General features: G+C 46.7%; 1 long non-coding RNA gene across 1 annotated transcript; it reads left to right on the top strand.

Annotated features, from left to right (window-relative positions):
• The first annotated feature begins 459 nt into the window (after positions 1–459).
• On the top strand, positions 460–10,799 carry LOC146784148 (uncharacterized). The gene is made up of 3 exons (XR_014970448.1): positions 460–792; positions 5,685–5,784; positions 10,545–10,799. It is a non-coding gene; the product is annotated as an uncharacterized LOC146784148 (long non-coding RNA).
• Positions 10,800–11,555: the final 756 nt, after the last annotated feature.

Here is an 11,555-nt window from a genome sequence, read left to right as displayed (position 1 = left end):
TACGCGTTGCCTGCGATTTTTCATGTGCTTCCCCGTGTATTGATTCTGCGAGTGCTTTTTTAAGTACAAAATATTCTAACGTAAAAAATAAAGTTTCCTCAAATGCAAATCCTTGGTTTTAAGATGTAAGGACGTGAAAATATAACAGGGTATCTGGCTTTACCCTTGTTGTCTCTTCCTTGGATGTCGGGTATAAGCATGAGGAGTAAAGAATGAAGACATTATTTTCGTTTTCGTTCAAAGGTAAAAAAAAACGTGCCTCTAATGTCTTTACTTTGATAAAAGGCTTTAACCTTTAACATTGAATAATTATGCACTGCATCCAAAATGGGATTTTAAGGGGGGGAGGATCGTGGGAGGGGAATCCTCATTGGATGGCGGGGGCAGGCTGAAGACAAATTATTTTGTTTGCGTTCAAAAGTATAAAAAAAGACCTATTCAACCCAATGTTGACCTATTTGCTGGCGTTACTGCTTTAGTTTTAAGGAGGCTGGGTCTGCGCAGCAAAACGTGAAAGTGATCGCGATCAAAGCAGCCGTGCGGACGCGAAAGTCTGTCTTTTCATTCCTTGCTTGCATCAATTTCTCAGCCCCTCCTGCCTCGGAGCAGCACTACAGGCTACCTTTGGGCTCGTTTTGGTAGGATCCAGGCCTACCATGCCGCAGCCGTCCCTGGTTGGAACGGAAGCGGAAGCTGACTTGTACTAGTAGTCTGTGGCCGACCGGGTGAAGAGACCGGGTTGTGTGCACACGGATCGGGCTGCACCGGGAAAGAAGCAAAGTGCTCCATTTCGTAGGTATTTTTTTCGTGGGTCTGAGGGTGCGGGTGAGATGTGGGTGTGATTTCCCACCACTTTGGAGTGTTCTGCTGCGCTTTTGTTTGAAAGGCGGGAGCCCGCCTTTTTTTAAGATGCGGCGCTGTAATGCAGTGCTTTTTGCATACATGCCAACATCTCAGAAGAGCAAAGTGGGAGATTTTTTTTTTAAAAATCGGGAGAATGGGGCCTTGAATCGGGTTACTGTCATGTATGGGCCTTGGAAGTGTGCTGCTGCAGGATCGGACATTTGAAACGCAAAATGCACGTTTTTTTTCGTACCTTTCAGAAGCATGGAGCGCAATTGCAGGCAGAGAGAGGGTGATGCAAGTGTTGTGCACTGGCCTGGCAGGTTGCTGGCAGACCTCCACTGCTGTGCCTCCATTGTCCATCGAGTGACCCTGCAATGTAGCATTAACAGAATAATGAGGGTTCCCCTCTCCTGCGGCCCCCTCCTTGTTACTCCACCTCTGCGCGACAGCCTCTGACTGCGCCCCCCCCCCCCCAGTACTTCACATATCTTTAAAAGACAATTCGCTTGTTAATGGGGCTTTGTTGGTTTTTCACCCCTTCTAGACCTCCTGCATCACCACTCTGACTGTGATTCTGGGCAAAACACTTAATAGCTGAGCATTATGTAGGAAAGTTGCGATGATATGATGAGCTGTTTTAGTTGCCTAGTGAAAACCTAGCTGTTCATGGCTACATTTTATTCATTTGACTACCTTTTTTAATTTGCTGCAGGCCCCATGCGTGCAGTATCACCGAGTAGGTCACCGAGCTTTCATGACACGAAGCAGATGGCTTCAGAGAATTCTTTTCAAAGGTGCTTTCTGGGCTTTTAGCAGGCAGTGGGTTCCCAACATAAAAACTTTGCAAACCATGTCAAGAGCATGAATCTACAAGTAACCTCCCCATTCCACAGCCATTCATCTGTCATGTTATTGTATTTGACCTTATTGGTTAATTGTTTCAGGGGAAAAAGTATGAAAACGTCAACAGGAAAGGAAAAATAGGCAGAGAGAATAATAATAAAAAATACAATTCTCTCTGCCTATTTTCCTTTCCTGGTGACTTTTTCATAGGTTTTCCCTGAGCCAATTAACTAATAAAGTAAAACACATTCATGGCAGAAAACCCTGTCACGTTGAATGAATCACTATTGTGTGTCTGGGCAGCAGAGCTATGCATAAGGTGAAGCTTGAAGCCCAGCAATGATACAGGCATGTCCTCCCTAAACTACATATATTTTATTTCTAGACATATATATTATAGAGCGGAGGCATACAGCCTTTTCCCGTCACCTGCACTATGTTCTTTTCTTCCTTCAAATTTCACCAGAGAATTCCCATAGAAGCCCATGTTGACACCAGAACATAGGCTTCTATTGGAATTCTCTGTGGCATATTATCAAGCCCATTATCGCCGCTTTAGCGGCAGTTTTCTGCCGATAAAGCGGCGATAATTTTAACGCCGGACCTTGATAATATGCCCAAACTACTTTTCACCTCTCTTTATTTCTTGCCCATTTTCTTTTCTATCCTTTTTCACGCTTCCTTTTCCAGATCTCCTTTTTCCCTTCCATGCCGTTTCCACTTTTAATTATCAGCTTCCTTTATCGCACTCCAGTTTCTGCTATTACCAGTTCTCTTCACTCTTCTCGTTCCTTCTGTACCCTATCTGTCTTTACCACTGCGATATCTCTTCCTTTATTCCTCTCCCTTTTATCTGTGTTTAGGTCGAGCCTATGCAGCGCATGCGCTGCTGCGAGGCATGCAGTATTGGAGGATGGCTTTAAGGTCCTGCCCACTCTCCGCACATATTTTTAATTGGCCTGTGTCAATGTCCTTCATAAATGCTGCCTTAGGCTTGTTAGTCCCTCCTTGATTTCGCCTTGTCTGCATTTGTTACCGTCCATAACAATTGGACCTTTTACTTGTCTCGTTACACGGTCTGCTTTATCTTGGCTGTGAGCACTATTTTGTTTAATGATTTGCCCCTACACCACATCACATCATGCCGTCCGGTTGCGAATTCATGGTTGGTGACTGGGAGAGGCATGGATACCGGTGCGGTTGCTGGCCTGTGTGCGCGCAGGTGCGTTGTACGTCCTGCTGTGCTGGCGTCTGTGCGTGTTTGTGTGATTGTTGTTGGGAACATGGGTCGTGGTGTTCTGAGCGAGTTCACGCTGAAATGGGAACTCACTCGTACCTCGTATTTGTTTTTTTTGGTCATTTGCATTGATTTGGCGTCAGTCGTGGATTCCTGGTGCGTTCCGTGTTGTGGTGACTCCACTTCAAAGCGTAGTGGAGTATGGTGTGTGTCCCTTTCGCAACTTGGGGATGCTGGAGTCGGGACACTCGGGGGATGGGTGGGTAGCAACGTGCACACGTTCATGCGTTTGATACACCCAGTCATCTTGTTTCGAACAGTTGCGGGCACGGCTTCAAGGAGTTGCTCGTGCGACGTTGGGGGGGCCGTTGTGCTTCAGTTGAAACAAGCGCCGTGTGTAGGTGATGTTACTGCTCTAACTCCGGTATGAGGATACAGCGCTAGTCGACCAGTATTGCGAGAAGTCTGTCTGGTAAGTGCAATGCCACTGGGGTGATTCTGACTAGCCAAACATGAACCTAGGAGAAGGTGCTTGTGAATCGTCTACTTCCCCCACATATTTTCAGTCCCCGTTTCTGTTTGTTATAGGTTGGGCCACTTTACCACTACTGATCAGTACTAATAGTGCATCGGCTCTCGGTATGAACTGGGACAATGATTGGTTTGCCATGAGTGGCATATGTGATGTACTGCTTTGCCCTGCATTTCCTGACCATGTTTCGGTTGGCTATAGGTTTGGGTCACTTTACCACCAGTGAAATTGCTAATAGTTCATATGCACACGCCTTCCATTTGGGGTAGTGCCTTACATATAAGGCCCCACAAGGTAGGCTCCAGGTACCCTCAATGACAGTGTATGGGATAGTAGTAATAGGGGCTAGCATGTGAAGGCCAGCTGGGTTTGTCAACATACAGTACAGTTCATATGGGCTCTGGGTTAGTGCATCGCAGCAGTGCTCGGCCTAGGGATGCCAATGATGTGGGCATAACATGAGTTCTTGGCGGATGGGTAAAAAATTGCTTGTGTAACACTCGGGAGCTTATGGATAGTCTAACAGTGGTTTGGCAGGGGACATACAGTGATATTATTGAATCTGTGCAAAGCACACACCATGTAAGTCTGCCCGATATGTGTTCATGCAGGTTAATGTTGGGTCTGCGACGCTGAGGGTTAAAGGCTGTGTTCCTTTTTCTGTCCTGGGGGTGCCTTGCTACAGAGAAATGGGATTGTGCTTGCTAAATTTATAAAAGTTTCTTTTAGGTCAAAATCAGGACGTCATATAAAAGAAACAGGAGGGGTCTCAGTGGGTAATTTTGGCAGCACTATTAATTATCTGCAGCTGTCTTCCACATTGAGTGGGTCGTGGGGGCTTAAGGGACTAATGTGCCCACTTTAGGGGCCCGTGTTTGAACTCATGTTCCGGGCTCATATCTCGATGGGTTCACTCAGTCTTTATCCTTCCGAGTTGACAAACTGAATACCATTGAGTTGGGTAACAATACACATCTGTGATTCAGCGCCAAGTTGCCCTCTGGTGAACGTGAGCTCTGCAAATCGGTACGGGAGGAAATTGAAGTTAACAGATAATACTGTGCGTAGACGGCACTTCTCTATACCACAGCGCCTCACTATCCGTGTTCTCAAGGTAAAGCAACATCGTGGGCAGAGGCAACGCTTCGGCGCGCTGAATTAGTGATATGTTTTTCAAAGTTCCTTCCCTCAATGAAATGGCGCGATGCTAGGCGCTCTCAGGGAAAGTTACATCCAATGTTCCTTATGTAATGGAACTGAGGCTATGCTAAGCGGTCAGAAGTGACAGTCGGACGCCAATGTAAAGTTTTAAAAGCCCTGCTTCAGGTCAGCCAGCAAGGTGTATATATACGTTATATTACCCGTTATTCTTGTAGTTCCACAAGCAAAGCCTTGTGAATGCGAACATATCTTGTTAAAGCATGAAGACAGCTTGGTTAGCTCGCCCTAGTAATGGAATGGTTGAAGCATGACTGCTTACTAGGAGCATTACATCAAGGCATTTCAAACCGGGGTGATGTTTAACAGCTTTGTGGTGCGGAAGGGTCTGAGGGATTGGCGCCGCGCACAGGGCAGCACGGCTGACACTAGGAAACCAATAGGCTTGGGGAGACTGACGGCAGTACTGCCTGCATTTGCATGACGTCTGTAGCTCAGGCTGGGAGATACAATTGTTAAGGCAGCCTTCAAATTAACCTTTGATGGAGCGTTGAGGCTGAGCGAGTTGGTGGCCGCCTCCAAGGCAGATAGGCAGGGGGGTATCCAAGTCCTGAACACAACAATACAGGAAGACACATGGTGGGTGACAATTTTGAGATCAAAAACTGATCAGGGGTCGCGGAGGAGACCGTGGTACTGCACAGGGCGAGGGATAATCCTTGCTGCCCGGTACACCATGTAGAGACTTTCATCAGGCAGCGAGGTGGACTGTTGGGTGGGTCGCTCCTACTACACGCTGACGGCCCCCCTTTAACCAAATACCAGTTCAGAAGGGTCATGGAGTTGACTATTGCCAGGGTGGGCCTTGACCCGAAGGAATTTGGCACACACTCCTTTAAGGTAGGCGCTGCCACGGAGACAATCACAAGGGGTCTGCATGTGAACAGTGTTAGAAGAATTGGGAGATGGTCTCCTAATTCCAATTACTACAAACGGTATGTGCGGGTACACATGTTGTAAAGTACCTAGAGTTTTGCTGACATTGGGTTGTTTTTTCTGGTTTTGCAGTTCCTTCGCTCTGTGACGCAGGCGGAGAGCTGGCTTCGGGTCATCATCAGGATTCATCGGCGACTCATCGTGGCGTGGACAGTCAGGAACACAGGACCCGGTCAGGCAGGGTTTGGATTGTTGGTCATTCATATGTGAATCGTGCTAAAAATGTCTTTTTACAGGCAAGCGTAGAAGGGAGCTAGAGCACAAAGGTTGGTCCATCTCCTTCTTTGGGAGGGGGGGTCTCTGTCTCAGTCAGTTTCGGGGATTCTTTGCAGAGTTGGTCGCCCAACATACACCCCGATCGGCGGTGGTGATTCTTCATATGGGGGGGAATGACCTTGCTAGACCGGGTAGGTGGGTCCTCCTGGAAGAGATCATTTCAGCAGCGGGTTGGGTAAGGAGGGTGTGCCCTGACTGCACTGTAGTCTGGTCCCAGCTGATACCACGGCTGCAGTAGCGCGGGGGTGATTCGGTCAGGGCATTGAATTACTCGGTAAAGAGGATCAATACCAAGTTAGAAAAACTGACAGGATGGGGTCCATTTGACTGAGGCAGGGAATACAATAGGGTGTGATAATATCCTAGCTTGGTTGAAGGGCTTTGTGATGTAGGGATGACCTTCAGGCAGGAGTTGTGGGGGGGCCAGATCGTCGGGTAACAATGCTGGCCTTTGGCGGTAAGGTCATGATCGGTGAGCAGGAATTTAAGGTCCTAGGGGGGGCGTCACCATCCACGGAGGGGGCGCCCCAGGGGGAGGGGCCACTGGTCCCTCCTAGAACTCCAGGGGCAGGAAAATCCGCTAGCTGCTAAAGATGCGGGGGAGGGAGTCACGCTTTCCTTGGGCGGTTAGCCACCCCGCACATACACCGTGACGTCAGCGGATGACGCAGAGTGTAAGGGCCCTCCTTGTTGGTTAAATGGAGTTCACGATGCCGACGGGGTAGGCGGTCCCCTGTCGCGCATGCGCACCTGTAGTTAAGGGCGTGGCTAGTAGGACTTGACACCGGTTAGCGACCTTGCCGTCGGGCCAGAAATGTTAGAATGCAAAATTCAGACAGGATGTTAGATTCGGATAGGAAACACGCTGTATTAGACTTTGTTAAGGTTAGCCTTTGATATTTGTCTTCAATACTGGAAATCTAATGTGATGAATTTTGCGTTTCTTAACATATTGATGTAAAGTTAATATTTCATCCTTTTATTGTTTTGTATAATAAATACGGCCGGGGGGTCCCTGACCCCCCGCCTTCCAAAGACAATCTGCTGTGGACAATCCTTCAAGGTGTGGTGTGGGAAGCTGGGAGGGGAGGGTAGCCAGTCACGGACCATGTGTAAAGGGGGGGCCGTTCGGCCCTCCCGCCCACATGGCAGTGCGGCGCCCCCCCTCCCCCGGCTTCTCGGTGGCAGGGCTGCGTCGCGGGTATATGACGTGGGCGGCGCGCCCTCACCACCGATAGGCTGATGTCGGACCCATGACCCGGAGGTAGCTCTACTGCTTCCGGGGCGGGACAGGTGGAGGGCGGGCCGGCTGGGCCGGCGACCCCCCTGGGGCACTGCCATAAGAGGCCCGGGTAGCGAGCTGGGCGCCCTCTTGCCCCTGGCTCGCTCCCTGCATACCTCGTGTGCCCCCACACTCGGGGCTGTTTAATTTTCCCCACCCACCAGCCCTAAAACAACAAGGTAATGGACAATGCTAGTCGATGGTATTATGTAAGTCTGACTTAGGCCCTTTTTCCCATTACAGGTGTAAGAACTTGACGTGAGTGTATGGTGTTACAAAGGCCCACATTTTCTCATTGGTCATTCTGAACTTAGGCCTTTTTCCCGTTTTATCTGTGATTGGTCGTGATACACTTTGGATGTTGTGTGTACTTAGGCCTTTTTCCCGTTTTAGCTGTGATTATGTTGTTGTTAAAAGTGTAATATTGTGTGTGCTTAGGCCTTTTTTCCCTTGTATAGCTGTGATTGTGTTGTCATTGAAAAGGTAATATTGTGTGTACTTAGGCCTTTTTCCCATTAGTACAGCATGCTGTGTATTTATATGGTCTGGTTTTAGTTTAGTGTAGTTGTCCTTTAGCGAGTTCTTTTTCCCTAGGTTCATCGTCGTATTTATTAGGGTTGGTCAGGCGGTAAGGTCATGATCGGTGAGCAGGAATTTAAGGTCCTAGGGGGGGCGTCACCATCCACGGAGGGGGCGCCCCAGGGGGAGGGGCCACTGGTCCCTCCTAGAACTCCAGGGGCAGGAAAATCCGCTAGCTGCTAAAGATGCGGGGGAGGGAGTCACGCTTTCCTTGGGCGGTTAGCCACCCCGCACATACACCGTGACGTCAGCGGATGACGCAGAGTGTAAGGGCCCTCCTTGTTGGTTAAATGGAGTTCACGATGCCGACGGGGTAGGCGGTCCCCTGTCGCGCATGCGCACCTGTAGTTAAGGGCGTGGCTAGTAGGACTTGACACCGGTTAGCGACCTTGCCGTCGGGCCAGAAATGTTAGAATGCAAAATTCAGACAGGATGTTAGATTCGGATAAGCTACATGGTATGTTTGTTTCGAGCCTTAAAACCGCTTGGCATATGTTATCCCCCAAGCAAATCACATTGTAAAAGGATTCCATCCTTGCCATTTTGTTCTCTCTGTCTCTCTCTGTCTCTCGCTGTCTCTCTCCTCTTCCAATCACTTGTTTCCAAAGGAGCAAGTCTTTCCAGGTCTCATGAAAAGGACTCAAACCATAAATCTGTGTTAGAAGGAACGACAGTGATAGTAAACTGTGTTACCAGCTTTATATTAGACTATGCCTGGTAGACCGTGTAATATAAGCTGTATGAAGGCTTCTATTTGCCATATGATACCAGTTGCCAGAGCAGTTTCTTTTTTCTAGGCACGCATGATGCAAGGACAGTCCAATATCAAATCTCACTCGGTGCTCATCTTGCAGAAGTCCTATCTTGAGGCTGGGACTGTTTATCCTCTGTATGCACAGGTGGCAATTGCTGGTACTGGAAAAGCATTTTATTGGGTTTTGCTTTTCTACTTCTGTACCTTAGCCCGTCTTTCTTCTTTCCTGCTATGAGCATGATAGTTCAAAGTCCAGCGAAACCGTGTCTAAAAATGCTACCATGTAAAACTATGGCATCATATGGGGCAGAGTAAAGAGTCTCCACTTTCCTCTTCACTTGAAAACAGAACAAAAACAAGCATTGGCATAACCAATAGGTCTCGCCTTTGGGACCTTATAAGTGTTTAGCTATGCAACAGTTGCATAACTAAATACTTATAAGGTCCCAAAAGCGAGACCTATTGGCTATGCAAAGCGGCCGCGAAAGTGAAAGTGATCGCGATCAACGCGGCCGCGAAAGTGAAAGTAATCGCGGTAAAGCGCGGCGCGCGCACATGCACTGTAGCTCTAGGCTGGCCTGGTAGCACTTTTTGGAGCCCTCTCTCAATAAGTCTCGCCAGACCAGCGCATGCGCTGGGTCAGGCAAGACCTAATGAAAGAGCACATTACCATATGGACATTATTAAGTCGCAGTCTACCAGACAGCACCTTTGTCTGGTTTGCTAAAAACATCTTGGACATTCAGAAAGTTGACCTCTGAATCCATTCTGCCCTTTGCCAACCATTGGCTTTGTGGTTTGTAACTCACATTTGCTGGCTTTATTTGCTTTAGGCTGTCCAGCTCGAGTTTGTCCCACCCGTTGCCCAAACCTTGTTTACTGTATTCTTCCACAAACTCGCTTTCTGTACACAGGCCCTTAAATCTTGTTCTTATAATGTCACATTTGCTGTGTATTCTACTGTACTCTACATCACTGCTCTCTGCACCACTCTAAGATCTTGTACTCTACGAACCTGTACTCTGGAACTTGACTCTGCATGACTGCACTCTACTCCACTGCACTCCACTCTATGCCACTTCAATCATCGCCACTCTACTCAACTCTGAATCACTCCACTATGCCATTGCGTTTTACGCCACCGCAATATACTCTACACAGCTCGACTCTATGCCACTGCACTCTACACTACTCTACGGCAATGCACTCTACACAACTTTACTCAATCAATGCTCTTCATGCCAATCTACTCTGCACCACTGTATTTTACGGCACTCCACTCTGATTTTCTACCCCATTACACTCTGCACCACTTACACTCTACTCTATGCTACTGCACAGCACTCTTCTCAGTGTAATTCTATGACGCTCTAAGCAATTTCCTCTTTGCCACTTTACTCAACTCTTTTCTATGACACTCTACTCCACTCTATACAATACCCTCTACGCCGCTCCTCTCTGCTCTACGTCACTCCACGACACTCTGTCACTCCACTCTATGAAACTCTACTGAGCTCTGACACTGTGCTCAACTCTATGCCCATCCACTCTACGACACTCCACAACACTGAACTCTACTCCACTTCTCTCCGTTACACTTAACTCTTCTCTACGCCACTCCATAACACTCTACTCCACTGCACTTTACGACACTCCATTCCAACCCCCTCTCCTTTACTCTACTAACCTTTAGCCATGCCGAACAACAGCCACCCTGGTGTGCAACATTGCTAAAACATATTAGTAAAATCAATAGCTCTTGCATAGGAGAGACCTATTGGCTTTGCCAATGCTTGTGTAGCAACTGCCACATTATGGCCCATCACTCGTCTAGTTCAGAGGGCGATATTTTCTTTTGTTACCTATAATCCTATAAATGACTTAATTGTGCATGTGCTCCTTTTGCACCTATAGTTCACTCATGAACCCAAAATCCCATACTATCATGCTGGCTGTAAATATATTTGTTGATTTTGTTTTTAAGACAGGCCATCTAATAGAAGCAAGTTACTTATCTATGCTTTTTTAAATCAATTTTCAGAGTTTATGAAACCAGCCTACAAGGCCCATCAGCTGGCAATCTCCAAACAGATCTATGAAGAAAAAGCTTGCCATAAAAATGCTATCAGAGGCGAACTACAGAAAATACTGAACCTGAAAACTTACAGCAATGTTGCTTGTTTTCACTGACTACTTTTATTTTTGCATATCTTTAATATTGTCTTGCATGGTGTCCTGGGTTCCTGTGGGGTGAAGTATGTGTTTTAACTTAATAAAATTAAGTGTCAATACATAATTCGAGTCCATTTTATTTCAAGCAGCATGTCACTAAGTAAAGAAAACATAGTATATTAAACTGTACCTTAAATTCAAAGACCCTATTGGTATTGATGAAGGCCACAAGATGCAAGGCTGCTTTTAAATACATACTATATGACATTTTGCTGGCATCTACTTTTTACACATGTTCATATCACGGTCCACCTTTTACTGTGAAGATGCACAAAATCATATGCCAAAGAATAAGCACTGGTTGATCTGATTACTGGTTATTTTTTAAATAGCTGTATTGTACAAACAATGAACATTTGTTACACCCAAACACAATTGCTGGTTTTAAAAGGCGGTGGTGCTTCTCCAAGTTAATACTTACAAGTTTGTTTTTTGAAATTCCTCCTGTTGGACCCTGGATGGGCAATGTGTCAATCGTAGAAAGTACTTCTGTCAGATAACCCTCAAGGTGATCCAACCCTAACTTAATATTCAGTCACTTGAAAATAATCTGCAACTATCCATCCCTTTTCATGGAGTCATTGAGATTCATCACACAGTTGTCATAAAATCATTCAAAAGTATTCCATAATATTTTGGAAGATGGTAGAAAATAATAATGGAGTAACCAAGGGCATTCTAAAGTGGAAAAAACATAGACTAGTTCACAATCATTCATAACAAGTTATCTAAATGTAATACTCTCAAGTTGTTCTGAATCATCCTTGTGTAATTAAGACTCATCCTGAAGTTGTCCAGGAAGCATTCCAATGTAATTTAG

This window comes from Triturus cristatus, chromosome 11 (assembly GCF_964204655.1).
Source record: "Triturus cristatus chromosome 11, aTriCri1.1, whole genome shotgun sequence".
Classification (NCBI taxonomy): Eukaryota; Metazoa; Chordata; class Amphibia; order Caudata; family Salamandridae; genus Triturus; species Triturus cristatus.
The sequence above is the reverse complement of the archived record's forward strand: the minus strand, read 5'-3'. Positions and strand labels throughout refer to the sequence as shown.